Below are 15407 nucleotides of genomic sequence, written 5' to 3'. Positions count from 1 at the left end.
AAAAACGTAAAAAACAAACTTGCACTTTATAGCAAGTTTCATGAAATGTTCTTTTTTGGGAGGGCACACCCGTTTGACACTCAGTGATTATTCCTATGTGCTCAGAAATCGCTCCTGGCTTGGAGGGGACCATTGAGACACTGGGGGATCAAACCACGGTCCTTCCTAGGCTAGCACTTGCAAGGCAGACACCTTACCTCTAGCTCCTCCGCTCCGGACCATCATGAAACATTCTTTACCAGAATTCTCCATGACCATGAGATGATTGATTTCAAAGAATCTTGTACAAAAGTCCAGTATAAATTGGCACTCCAAATCTTATCTCAAGTTCCTATCCAGACAGACCCTACCTAGCCACTCACATTTGGCCAATTTCCACCTTTTTCCACTGCACTAGTCAACAATGTTTGTTTTTATTTACTGTATGTTATTTTGTCTTAGTGCCAATTATTGTCTGAAATACCTTTTCTAAAAAATTTCTTAAAAAAAAATTTCTTCATATTTTAAGTACCTTAAAAATGTCTTTTTTAGTCTGTATAGTCTTCAAAAATAATGCCTAATACAACAGAACCTCAAGAACTCCTTATTCACGGTTAATCCCAAAGAGGACTCTGATTATTACTTCATCTGCCACTCTCCCACTTGCCCGGAAGCTCCTTTAAGATAGAAATTATAGTTCATAAATCTTCTCTAATACCAAGGAGAAAATATCTCAACTTTTAAGGACTTATTTTGTTGTTGAAAGAGCTTCAAAACATTTCAAAATCAGAATAAACATGTAACAATCAAATTTTGATTATTACTTTACTGGGAGTTGGTTGATAGAGTGGTTAATTTCTTTTTGAACTTAAGTTATTTTCTTTGCAAACTAAATTAGTTGGACTATATGAGGAGTAGATCCATCTTAGAGATAGTGTGTATCATTTCTAGACTTTACATTTGAAAATTAAATGTTGTTAAAGTTCCCTAGATTGAAACTTATGCCCAACATGATTGCAATGATCATTTCTGAGTTAACATTGCATGATTCTATGGTCAAATGACTGGTTCTATAGAACAATGGTTATAGTACTCCCAGAAGATTCTGGTTTGGGAGAACGTTGTAACAATGTTAGATGTATGTTGAAGAGACAGATAGTCTCTACAGGATGCTTTCACCTTCTGGTTTAGTGTCACAATGCTTCTGGTTACAGCTTTGTCTTTGGGATAGTTCTTCCCAAAGTACCAGGCCCACCTGGAATATTTTATAACTGTATGTTTCAGGGTTCTTTAAAATAAAAATGAGTTAGATACTCCAGAATAATTTACTGGTCTTGTCTCTGTTGAGCCAGAAAACATTCTCAGAAAATCCTGCTCGGGCCAGGAGAGATAGCACAGTGTCGTTTGCCTTGCAAGCAGCCGATCCAGGATGAAAGGTGATTGGTTCGAATCCCGGTGTCCCACATGATCCCCCATGCCTGCTAGGAGCTATTTCTGAGCAGACAGCCAGGAGTAACCCCTGAGCACCGCCGGGTGTGACCCAAAAACCAAAAAAAAAAAAAAAAAAAAAAAAAAAAAGAAAAGAAAATCCTGCTCAAGAACCAGAACAGAGCTTGAGTTATTGGATCCATGCTGTGTAATTGCAGCAATTGCTAGGACTGTTGTCAACTTAGCAACACAAGGGAAAACAAGTTTTAGAAAGCCCATATGCTACATGGTTTATAAGTTCACATTTACCCTTTTAAGATAATTTGACAGTAGCTGAAAACTAGTTCCCTAGCACCAAAATTCTTCTCTGAATCATGAGCAATCACCTAAATACAAAATGCATATTTTAAAAGCACTGGACAATGTGACTCAAACTAGGTTGCAGAATCTGTCTGTTTATAGTAATAAAATGAAAAAACAAATGAAGAAGAGAATATAAGGGTTAACTTCTCATTAATTTACTTTCTGGTTGTAATCCTTATTTTTTAATTGGTGGACAACCAAGGTGAACAGGGCTTAAAGCACTGTGCCTCCTTATTAATGATCATCATCTATTTGGTGACTAACAGAACAAAGTATTCACATAAAGATATCTCAAAGTCTTTTTTTTATCCCCTCATAAATACTGTAACCCTTATAGAAGAAGACAAGAGCCAATCAAAAAGGGTGACTTTTCATTATTGGCAAGGTCTCTTCAAATGTTTTCCATACCTCTTTCTAAAAAACCTCTCCTTTGGTCAAAGGTTGAAGATTCTCCTAGTCCTCATTTAGGCAAGTCTAGAACTTCAACTTCCTTCAGTTGATAATGAACTGTCAACAGAGTGTCAGAGGCTCAGGTAAGGCATTTCTTAATGAAATTGAACCCCATTATATTTTTTCATTGCATATTCACAAGAGAACATGTATAAATTTGGTTTGATGAAATAATCAGATGTCATTTAATATAGTGATTATTTTGTAAGGTCCATGTAGCTGTACATACCAGAGACTGGGAATGATAGAAAATCAATCTGTAATGTCTGTTCTCTAAGGTCAAATTGAAGTAAGCATTTGAATTGGGCAGACATTTTCAGTCTCTTACCTTGATCTTTCCAAAACATGCTCAAAACACCATTGATTAGTATGTTTTTATAAATATCAGCTGTTCTCCTTATATGACAATTCCAGATATAAGTAATTCCAAGTATCATTAGATAAGACTACATGTGTAATCACAAAATACTTTATAAAAAGTTTTATTTACAGTTCATTATGAAAGATCTTTAGTTAAATTATATTTTCTGGTTAGAAAACCAATGAAATAATCTATCACTATCTTACCTTTATTTCCTCTTTGTCAGACATAAGAAAAAAAAGAAACTTCAAGTTTTTATTTTAGCAACTTGACTATTGAAACTAAAAAATACATGTAAGAGTATTCATTCTCAGAAAGATCTACTAAATCTCTTTCTAGACAAAAATATACCAAGAGACCAAAGAATACTCAACAGCCATATAATTCAGACAAGTGTAAAAATTATGACTATAGCATAAAATTAATTTACTCCTTAATATATGTGTTTTAATATTACCAAACCTATGGTCATACAAAATAAAATCTAATTTTATTACCTGGATTGGTAGTAGAAAGTGTCCTGAAGATGGAGCCTCTGAAATTTTTATAACTAGTCTCGCAGTTACAAAAGTTTTGTGGTAAAGTTCAGTGAATGAGTAAGTCTGTTTCCTTTACAGGAATTTCCTGTAAAGAATATTAGCAATTAACCAGTTTTTCAACTTGAGGGATGTGTGTGTGTCGTAAAAGTAACCACAAAAGTGTAACCTTTAGAAACAAATTTTTTATGACTAATCTTTCAAATATGAAAATGAAGAAAACAACTATCTAGCTATAATGTATATATACACATAAAATATATATACATATATACTTGAAATCTAAACTCACTGAGGAGCACTTCAGATAAATTTTCAAATTCAGATAAAGTTTCAAAATAAAGTTATAATGTTAACGTTGTTGGAACAATGATAGTAGAAAATAGGGAGTTTGCTTTTGACCTCCCAGGGTTTAGTCCTTGGCATACCATATGGTCCCCTGACCATAGCTAGGAATGATCCCAAGCAAAGATCCAGGAATAAGCCCGAGCTACAATGGGTGTGGCCCCAAACCAAATAAACAAAAGAATGTTACATTTGCCTGATAGAACAAATAAATTCACAAAATAAGACCTGCAGAAAAGTTGAATAAATAGTACACAAGGTATGATGCTGTTGGCAGCCGAAAACATGCTCACAAATGCAGTAAGCATGTTTACATACAGCAAGTCCATAGACACACTCTGTTCTTGAAAGAGATATAACTCAAGTTGTGAAAAATCATGGAACATGGACCAAGCAGCTGAAAGCCAGCAACCTCAGAAGGAGAAAGTGGGTAAAGTTCCAGCCTGCTGAAGACTTGCTTGCTGCACCCATCACCTACAATCACCACTTTATCAAAAAGGCACTGCTTCACCATTCCTGTACAACTCTCTGCAGAGACATAAATCTGATCAAAACTCTAGGTATGGCTGTATGTGGGCTGCCATCACGAGGATTTTTATTGAAGGGAGTATGGGAGCCCTTCCCCCACCTTACATATTTCTGGAGACCTGCCAGCCAAAACCACACCCTGCTGCAGTATTAACAATAGTGCTTGGAATTCCCAGAGCTTGTGACACATATGTATGTATACATATGTATGTATATATACATATATGTGTACATACATACCGTATTTTCTGGCATATAAGACGACTTTAGAAACAAAAAAAAGTCAACCAAAAATCAAGGGTCGTTTTTATACGCCGAGTATATCCTTAAAAATGTTTCAATATGCCGCTAAAGGAAAATTGTCTGAATATTGCCACAAAACGAATTTTCCAAATCGATCCTGCACCAATCCCTGCAAGGCTGCTCAGACTGCCTCTCTAACTCAGCCAATCCAAGCAGGCTTTTTATGCAAATTAGACAATGTTCTGTACCCGAATCTACACTGTAAAAAGCCTGCTCAGATTGGCCAGAGTCAGAGAGGAAGTCTATTACAGGATAACCTTTGAACCTTTGCTTGTTGTGATTGGCTCACTGTGGTACATGAGCACAGGCACACATGCAGCACATGCAGTAGAGGAACGTTCTGTCTGATACAGCGAATATGCCTAAACCTATGTTTTAACTGCAAAATTAGGGGGTCGTCTTATACGCTGGCAAATACGGTATATATGTATGTATACATATACATATAGTAAGATTTTTTTTTTTTTTGGTTTTTCGGCCAAACCCAGTGACTCCCAGGGGTTACTCCTGGCTATGTGCTCAGAAACCACTCCTGGCATGGGGACCATATGGAATGCCAGGGTATCAAACTGCAGTCCATTCTAGGCTAGCACATACAAGGCAGATGCCTTACCTCTTGCACCACCACTCCAGACCCTTGTGACTATATTTGGGGCTGTGCAACAGCTCCAGTATTTTAGATACTGTCATCCCCATAAAGACAAACCAATTTAGATGCCCATATGTACCTAAAGACACCTATTATTTTAAAACAAAAGAAGTAACAGAATAATTAATTTGCAATAAGAGATTACTAAATTTGACAATGACTTAGTGATCTCATTGTGAGATACAATAATTTTACAAATTTTCTTGATGATATACTCTCTTTTACTTATTTTTCTTTTTAAATATTTTGCTGCCACTTGCCTGGAAATAAATGTATTATGACCAATTGTGTCAAAATGTGAAACACTGCCTTTAAATAAAATAATTTCTACTAAAAAATGTATTTATGTCACCAATATTGAACTTTGCCTATTCTAGAGCTTTATATAACTGAAATTATATATATATATACATATATATATATATAAATTATATCCTGCTTTATTCTCCTCAAAAAGACCTTCCCTAGTCCCAGTATTCTTTTTCAGCAATACCTTTATAAATATAAAAGGCCCACCTACACTGGATTAGCTCGAGATTGCTACTTTGTCTGTCACTGGACCTTCTTCTTCCCAGTATGGTCTGAGCTGGTCAAATAAAAGAGAGGTAGGTTTGGTGGGATTCAGACCATATGTTTGAAAGCCTTCTGAGTCTGCTTTTTAACATTATACTTGGTGATAATTTTTCTTCAGACTCCATTTCTTTGGGGTTGAATTACAGAAGAGTAGAGCCTTACATCAATTATATAATTTGTAATATTTATCTTGCCTTTTTTTCACCTAGTATAGTTTTGTTGTAATGTTAATAGTCTATTTCTTTTATTTCTGAAAAAACATGGCAGTTTATGTATATATAAAAAATGAGTTGCAATGTTTGCCATGCATGCAGTCTACCTTACTCAAACCCAGTACCACATATGGTCCCCTTAACCACCAGGGATCATTTCTGATCAAACAGTCATAAATAGTTTCTGATCCCAAAACACAAAAATAATAAATAAATAATGGACTTATTACATTCTGAAGTGAAAGGAGAATAAAGTATAAAGTTCTTTGACTATTTTACTATACCGATATATCACCCTCTCTCAAGAAACTCTTCAAATTGACCTGTAAGCACCAAAACTATGGGGCTATTGCCATGTAATACTAGAGGCAAAGGTGTTTTGGAATGAAGGTATCTGTTCTTAAGGGAGGAGGAGATAAGTATGAATTAGTATCCCAAATATAGCAGCAGTGTGGATTGCTTAATTCTTTAAGTTTGACATCTAGCACTGAGCCCTGCTAGGTTTCACCCTGGAGGGACCCCCACTCCAAGTACCAAGGGTGTGGCACTGATGGATCTCTGTAGACCCTCAGGTTATGATCAATGCTATATTGTCAAGATCTAGTAGTAAACCATCTGTAGCTGGTATTGACCCCCTGGTTCCCCTGGTCATTTTTGGAAAGAAAGAAGAAAGGAAAGAAAGAGAAAGAAAGAAAGAAAGAAAGAAAGAAAAAAAGAAAGAAAGAAAGAAAGAAAGAAAGAAAGAAAGAAAGAAAGAAAGAAAGAAAGAAAGAAAGAAAGAAAGAAAGAAAGAAAGAAAGAAAGAAAGAAAGAAAGAAAGAAAGAAAGAAAGAAAGAAAGAAAGAAAGAAAGAAAGAAAGAAAGAAAGAAAGAAAGAAAGAAAGAAAGAAAGAAAGAAAGAAAGAAAGAAAGAAAGAAAGAAAGAAAGAGGGAAGGAAGGAAGGAATTGTTGTGTATGTAAACATTTCAATGGGATTATTATGTTACTGACCCTACCCTGATCGGTGATTGTGCCCTACCCTAGGGTGTGACCTGGCATTCTGTTCCCATCTTAGGGTGGCACCTGATTCTGCTCCCACCATTGGGTAGTACCTGATCCCACCATTGGGTGGTACCTGATTCTGGGGTATAAAACAAGGGTCTGTGAAAGGCGAAGGGCTTTTTTCCTGGGGCCTATTCTGGGGCCTTTTGGCATCAGCCTCTTCAAGGGATAAAGAACTGTTTTCTTCGGAAGCCTGACTGCCTGTTGGATTTCTTCCTGCTGCATGGTCCGAGCTGGAGGAGAAAGGCCTCATCCTCCATCCCTCCATTAGTCAACCCCATCAAGGGCTGACTTGCAACAGAAAGGAAGGAAAAGAGGGAAGGAGGGAGGGAGGGAGAGAGGGAGGGGGAAGGGAGGGAAGGAAGGAAGGGAGGGAAGAAGGAAGGAAGGAAGGAAGGAAGGAAGGAAGGAAGGAAGGAAGGAAGGAAGGAAGGAAGGAAGGAAGGAGAACAAAAGAAAAGTGAAAAAGAAAAGCCTACTCAGGATTCCAAATGGTTTTCTGTGTGTGTGTTTGTCATGATCTGTAACTCCACCCTGGATTTAGGTGTACCTACCTGAGACCCTCCCATTCCGGGGAGTGGTCTTGAAAGGTTATATAAGGCCTTTGACCCAGGGGATTAGCCCTATTGCTCTTTTGGTCTTTGACCAGCATGGAGGTCAAAGGGAAGATGGCTGAAAGGAGTTAAGATGCAGGGCTAGCTAAGAATAGCAAATGCTTAAAAGGTTATGATATAGGCGACACATGTGGTGAATAGGGCATGAATAAATTTGATGCTTCCTGATGCCTGTCTCTGGATGAGTCTGATTCCGCCGTTCACCTAAACCTGGGACCCGCCAGCTGGATGGGGATTGCGGAGCCACATGGCCTGGGATTGCAGAGAAAATTCCCTCCATCCTTCACCATCCACGACCATCGTTAATTATTTAATGCAACAATGACCCTCTGAGTGAATCCCTTTCACTCAGGTCTTGACTTAAAAATTGAGTTTGGGAAATACAGCAGGCCTGCAAAAGCAAACATTTCTCTCCAGGAAACAAAAATACTATTTTTGACAACATCTGTAATGTCCTCTGTGCAATCCAAAATTTCTAAATTTACAAAGAAACTGAAGGATACCAACCATATCGGAAGCATTTAATTACTAGAAAAATGACCAGGAAATAGGCCAGATAATAGGTTTAAAATTCAAAAATGTGTTAGCAATTATTACAAAGACAATTAAAAATTTGATAGAAGATCTGGAGTTAATGTTTGAAGACATGAGGGAATCTCTTTTGAAAGAAATGGATGAAATTTTAGGAATAAGTGCAATGTCTGAAGTGAAAAATTCCAAGAAAGCCAGTAGAAGAAAAGAACGACAACAAAGAAAACATTTTGTCCATGGAATCCAGATTTCAGCTGAGTAAGAAATTTGAAAAAGCTGAGAAGTATAGTATTTGCCAAGTCAAGAAATTGTTCCAGAATACACTAGAAGATGACAAGGCCATTGAAAGAGTAAAAGAAGCTATAAGAGAGAAAGTTTGCAACATGCTCAATTGAAGTTACAAAAGAAAGCAGAGAAATTAGAGAGGAAGTACTTGTCAAAGAAATGAGAGAGGGGAAAAATCTTCATAACTTAATGAATAAAAAAATTTTCCAAAAGCCTTCAACAAAGAAAATGAATTGACCAATGAAGGGGCAGTATTTCGGTTGGCAACTGACTTTTCATCAGAACGCTTGATGCTAGCAAGCAATGGAGGCATGTCTTCAACCTTCTAAGGGAAAATGGTTTTGAGGCAGAGTTTCTCTGCCAAGTTAAGTTAGCTTTTAAATGTGATGGTGAAATGAGAACCTTCTCTGAACTGCAAAGCCTCACCAAATTTGCAAGCCAAAGCCTTTTATGAAAGAATTGCTGAAAGGATTCCTAGATAGGAAGAAAACAAAGCAGGGAAGAATATACAGGCTTCGTAAAATATGAATCAAATTATAATAGACTCCAATTATCAAGCTGAGGAACCCACTCATGATGGCTTGAGTTTTCTATTTATTAAAGAAGTGAAAGTTGCTAAGTCAGGAGAAGACAGAGACTTTAGGACCCAGGAGCAGTCTTCTATCTGGAAGGAAAAAGATGATTCAGAGAAGATAGAGTCCTTAGAGCTAGAGGATTCAGAATTGGATCAGAAGAGTCCTCAGAATTTGAAGAGGAAGAAAATGAGACTTCAGTTCTGGGAATGGAAGAAGAAACTACAGGGCTAGAAAAGGAAGAGAAGGTGAAAGTGGGGGATGAAGAGGTCTCTGGGTTGGAGAAGGAGGGAGAAGTGTAGGTATTTGAAAAACAGAACTCAAGTTGACACAATCGCACAATGGTGAATCAGAGTCTGGAGTTGAGATAGGCTTGATGAGCTTGGAGGAGATGGCTGGGTGCAGCAGTCAGAGAAGTGAGGCTCTCTGAATTCCTGTTTTTACCTCTGGTTTTTCATTAGTAGAAATTAGTTCTGATGAGCAGAAGCAGCACTCACGGACCTATGAGTGTATTGCATCTGGAACCATGAACCACTTAAAAACACTGTGGAAGAAGAGACAAACCATTGCAAAGAAAAGAGCTCCTGTCCAAAAATGCTGACACAATGCAAGAAACAAAAGACCTTGGAAGTGTTATTAATATTTTCCAAGAACTACAGAAGATATCTTGAATATTAAACATTACCCAACAGTCTTGCAAATAAAGAACTCAATCCGTGCTCTGAATAGCTGAATAGACTTTTTTTTAATTGAGTATGAAGTCAGATTGAAGATGGGTCCAGTAGTTCCATGGATCTAATCCAATACAAATCCAATACAATCTAATCCAATACAAGCACATCATCAACAAAGAAGGCTAGGAGACATCGAAGATACATCCAGAAGTGCCAATATTCTTTTGAGTGGAATCCCAGTAAATTGTAATAAAGAAAATGGAGGATATAATCAAAGAAAAATTGAAGAAAACCTTTTGGAACTCAAGAGAAATTCTAGTCTTGAGATTGTTAATGCCTATTGAGTTCCCAGTAAATTGATGAAAATAGACTCACCCCAAGACATATCTTAGTGAAGCTTTGGAATTCCATGACAAAGAGAAATCAAAGAGAAAATCTTATGGTTTTCCAGAGAGAGAGAGAGAGAGAGAGAGAGACAGAGACAGAGACAGAGACAGAGACAGAGACAGAGACAGAGAAGAAATAACTTATAGAGGGATGAGAAATGAGAATCGGGCTGAGAGCCAACTTATCATTGGGCACTCTGGATGCTAGTGCTAGAAACAAATGGGCCAACATCATCCAAGTTCTACAGGAAGAAGACTTCAAGTCTAGAATCCTCTACCCCCCTAAACTGCCATTCAATTTTTAAGGCAAAACAGGTATTTTTTTTATATTGAAGAGTTCAAAGGCTTAATTTTTTTGCATCCCCTCCATGAAAGGGTTACTGGAGAATATACTTTAGCAATCCAGAGTGACCCTAAACACAACACATACTAAGTTTGTTTCCCTTCCATTCCTACATTAAACAAGGAAAACTAGAAACATTTCATACCTCTTTAGGGCAATGGGCAAGTTAAAAGCATATGTTTTTAAGGACAAGGGGAAGGGTCATAGATGAAGCAGATGTTGGTCAAGGTTAAGTGTATATTAAAACATTGGTGGTAGTCATGTAGCTTGTATAGACATAGTTTTCTAAACCACTATGGGATCTGTTCATGTAACCATAGACTAGAAAATGTTGGGGGTTGGGGAATTGAAGGAAACACTTGGATAAGAGCAATGAAAAAAAAAGGCAAAGGTGAACTCAACAAAAATCTTGGTTGTTTGTCACTTCAATTCTCAAACTTTTTCTTTAAATTGAAAAAAAAACTCTACTTAGGATTTACTTCCAAATTTTTCTCCCATAGACATAATACTTGAAGAGGTCATACAAAGCAAATCAAAGGACATTTCACAGTCCAGAGATGCAGCTCAATGGTTGAGTTCTTACTTTGCATGTATAAGGACTTAAGTTGAATCTCTGGCCACACACACACACACACACACACACACGAATATTCTGCACATGTAAAAACTCAGTGCTACAAGAAAGACACATGGTGAAAAGAAAGAAGGCATAAGACTTAGGGAAGTTGAGAACTATCAATAGAATATTTAAAAAAGGGGGCCGGGCGGTGGCGCTAAAAGTAAGGTGCCTGCCTTGCCTGCGCTAGCCTTGGACGGACCGCGGTTCGATCCCCCCGTGTCCCATATGGTCCCCCAAGCCAGGAGCAACTTCTGAGCACATAGCCAAGAGTAACCCCTGAGCGTTACCGGGTGTGGCCCAAAAACCAAAAAAAAAAAAAGAATATTTAAAAAAGAAAAAGCATTGATACTGTTTGTGACAAATATTCACAAACAATGTTGACTTGAAGCCATTGAATAATTGAACTGAATTGGGGCCTTGTCTTTCTAAAGTTTCAAAAATTAAGTTGATCATTTTAATAATATCTGAATAGGGTTTTAGGAAATGTAATAGTCAGTTATGTAATAGTCATTTCCTATAATAGGAAAATGATGCTATGACTCTATTCTATCAATGCCAAGAATAGAACTTAATAAATTAAAAATTTAAATAGATTGACACTTTAACTTATAATAAACCTATGCAAGATTCATTAAGAAGAATGCCTCTATAACTGGAGAATGTGTAAATTCTAAAGTGAAATTAAGAAGAAAAATGGCAAACTACAAAAAAGATGCAATTTATACCAAATGCCATAATAGCATTAGTGTGTAAAGACTGTGAATATAAATTAAACAGGTAACTGTCTCTGTTAAAAATATAATCAAAAGCTAAGGAATAAGTAATTCTCTATATTGCTGACAAATTCAAAATGATAATATTAAATAAACATGTGTTACTCTCCAACCTAGAAAACCTGTATAGCCCCCAAAAATATTTCTACCGAAATGTGAAAGATATTTACATAGGACTACTCTCTTGAACATAATTTTGATAACAAATAGCTAAGCAAATTGTTTGATTGAATAGAATGAATTGTGACATAGTCACACCATTGTGAAAGGAATAAGATATATTATAAATGCAATTAAGGCATGATATCTGGAATATACGATTAACTTGGAAATTCAAGATGGAAAAATCGTAAGAAATGCTGCCTGGCTCCATACTGTAGGCTTTTTGGACAAGCTTAGAGGAAGATGCGACCTCTGGCTGCCCTCCACAGCCTTCTCTTTTCTTCCTTCCGGACTCCAGGGTTCCAGCAAGGTGGGTTCTGGTGAACAGTTTAAAGGAGACCCCAGGCCTCCCCTATCCTGCTCCAAGGGTGTGGGGAGGGGACTGGTGAACTTCCGGCTTCCAGCACAATTAAGGATCCAAACTCCTCTCTGGGAGCCAGAAGCTTCAACAGGCAACACGGGAACGCATGCCTTCATGCTGTAGGCATTTGGGCCAAGCTTACGGGAAGATGCAACCTTTGGCTGCCCACCCGGCCCCCAAGCCTTCTCTCAATCCCTATTATCAAATCGAGTGGGGCATAAATTTTACCGTATTTTTTGGCATATAAGACGATTTTTAAAATGAAAAAAAAAAAGGCAACCAAAAATCGGGGGTCGTCTTATATGCTGAGTATATCCCAAAAAAAGGTTTCAATATGCCGCTAAACAAAAATCGTCCGGATATTGCCACCAAACAAATTTTCCAACTTGATCCTGCACCAATCACTGCAAGGCTGCTCAGACCGCCTCTCTAACTCAGCCAGTCCAAGCAGGCTTTTTATGCATGCAAATTAGACAATGTTCTGTACCAGAATCTACACTGTAGATTGTTCAGATTGGCCAGAGTCAGAGGAAGTCTAAAATTAGGGGGTCATTTTATATGCTCGGTCATCTTATATGCCAGAAAATACGGTATTTAGATTTATAGGATAGCGTATAGTTTAATCCACTTTGCATTATACAGTACAGATAGTTAAATAGGATATCATAGGTGTTTATCTATGTTTAAAATATACAGAATGTCTATGTTGTATTATTATTCCCTTCCCCTATTGGCCCACCACCTTACAGGCTCATTTCTAGTTCTTTACTCTCACCCCTGCTCTCTATTACCCCACATGTAACCATTTTTACCCTCAGCTCTTTGCTTCTAATGAAGCAGGCTATTATCCTCTCTCAAGCTAACTGCCAGCCAGCTCCCAAAATGAAAATATAGACTCTCCACTTGAGAAGAAATCAAAACTCTGTTCCTATCAATCTATTATCAATGTACTCCTATTTTCCAACTCCCTTCACTGGTACTTGTGTTTGCTACCATAATCAAGTTTCCGAGACACCCTCAGTCAAAGTCATTTCCTGATACTGGATGCTGGGAGCTGTTTACAGACTCTAGATTGCCAAATCACAGACCAAAGTGGTGTCCCAGAAACAACATCCCCCTCCCGAATATTTCTAAAACATAAAAAAGAACACATGTATCTCCTGGTTTTCTTGTTTGTTTGCTTTTTCACCTTTGAAATCTGTTCAATAAGCAATGCTGGTAGAAGAGTATTTCTGTATAGAATTCATGTTAGAACCAAGTTATGGGGAATGTTGAACTTGCTCCCTCGGTCCCCAGATGTACCAATAATACCTTGTGGCATTGTTTCTCTTTTACATAGGCCCAATAAAATGGGAAAATAATACATATGCAAACAAGTTCTTATCTAATATAGCTGGGAACACAAATTTTGTAATGTAGTTAGGCCTTATACCCTGAATATTGGCATGTTGATTTGGCTTAGGAATCAGAAGAATGGGCATTGTCCATACACCCCTGAACAATCTATGGAATCTATGGAAACAACCACAGTTGTCTATAACATTACCAGGATGCAAACGTCTACCAGGGAAGACCTTAACACTGCTCTGGCATTGACTTACTCCAAAGAGTGCTCTCAATACCTAGACAACTTAGCAACAGCCTGCTTGCAGGGCAGGTCTCTCCATATCTAATGGTGAGGTGAAACTAAAGGATGCTCCACATTAGCCTGACTTCGATGAAGGAAATGCACAGATTCCGGAATCTTTAAATATGGGACCAACAACAGCTAAAGTGCGAAAAAGTTTCACTGAGACCATGGAGAATGACTCAGGGGTTGGACAGACTGGTATGCCTGGAGCCCAGAGTCAGTCTTATGCTAATAAACTTCTGGGGTGAAGCCTTCTTGTAAACAGGCCAAGCATTTCTTTTTCCGTTTTCCCCATATTTTGCTGGGCCTATACAAACAACGGTGATTGCCACTATCATACCTTTACTAATTTATATTTTTTTAACACTTATCCTTTAAAAAAGAAAAAAAAAGACAGCTTACTGAACTTTAAAAAAAATGACTGTGGTAGAATGCCTGTCTTGAATACAGTCATGGAATGAAAAGGAGGGAGGAGGGACATTGGGGGTGGGAATGTTGCACTGGTGAAGGGGGGGTGTTCTGTTTGTGACTGTAACCCAACTATAATCATGTTTGTAATCATAGTGCTTAAATAAAAAATGTAAACTAAAAAAAAAAAGAAATGCTGCCATTTTGGTTTTTTAAATTGTTTTATTAATTCACTGTGAACTATGGTTATTTATGATCAAATTTCAGGAATAGAAAATTTCAATGCCAATATCTTCACCAGTGTCCATTTCTGTCCACCAAAGTCTCCCATTTTCCTTTCATCTACCCATCTGCCTCTATGAGAAGCACTTCATTATAACTTTTGAAAGTATGCTTTATAGTACTCTTGTCAATATGGTTTCATGCATAACTTTAGCTCTCATGTCCCTCTCATATGCCCACTTAAACACTTCCCTTCTTCACTCTTACCATTTATTATAATAATAATTATTTATATATTTACATATATTATTTTTAATATAATTTTTATTTTAATAATAGTGGCCTACATATCATTGACAATAATATTTTAGGTACATATTATCAAAAAATCAGGGGAATTCTCATCACTGAATTGTCCTCCCTCCACCTCCGTTCCTGTCCTACCTCCCATATCCTCCTCCCTCACCCCTGGGGCTGCCAGAATAAGTGGTCCTCTCTGTGCCTAGCTAACTACTTAGTGGTCCTACACCTGTTTGGTCTTGGTACCTCCCTTATTTCCTGCTCTAGTTGGGAGGCAGGACTAGATAGTTCAAGTTATGTGGTTTTGTTTGAAGAAGAGAAAGTAATAAACTGGGGGAAAAAAATCAAATATGCCGAAAATGGGCAGAGTTCTTTTGAAAGCTCTCATCCTATTTTTGAGAGATGAAGGGGATAAAGGAGGTGGAACACCACAACAGTACAAAAAGAAATGCCAAATAAAACATCCAGTGAACACTCCAACAATAAAGATAAGCACCACATAAAGGCCATGGTCTTGAAATAAAAAAACATGGCAGAGCACATAAAGGAAGAAAAGAAGAAAAAAAATGTGAATGGAGACAACTTTAATAACCACACCAAAACAAATAAATCAGCAAAAACTAGATAAATAAATAAAAAAAAATTGTGCTTTTTGCCTTTTTTTTTCATCCCTCCTGCACAGGCACAGTAAATATTGGGGTCATTTGAAAAGAAATTCCCTTGGCCTAAGAGAAAGAGGGTTTCTCCACTCTTGAAGT

The sequence above is a fragment of the Suncus etruscus genome, chromosome 12 (genome assembly GCF_024139225.1).
Source record: "Suncus etruscus isolate mSunEtr1 chromosome 12, mSunEtr1.pri.cur, whole genome shotgun sequence".
NCBI lineage: Eukaryota > Metazoa > Chordata > Mammalia > Eulipotyphla > Soricidae > Suncus > Suncus etruscus.
The sequence above is the reverse complement of the archived record's forward strand: the minus strand, read 5'-3'. Positions refer to the sequence as shown.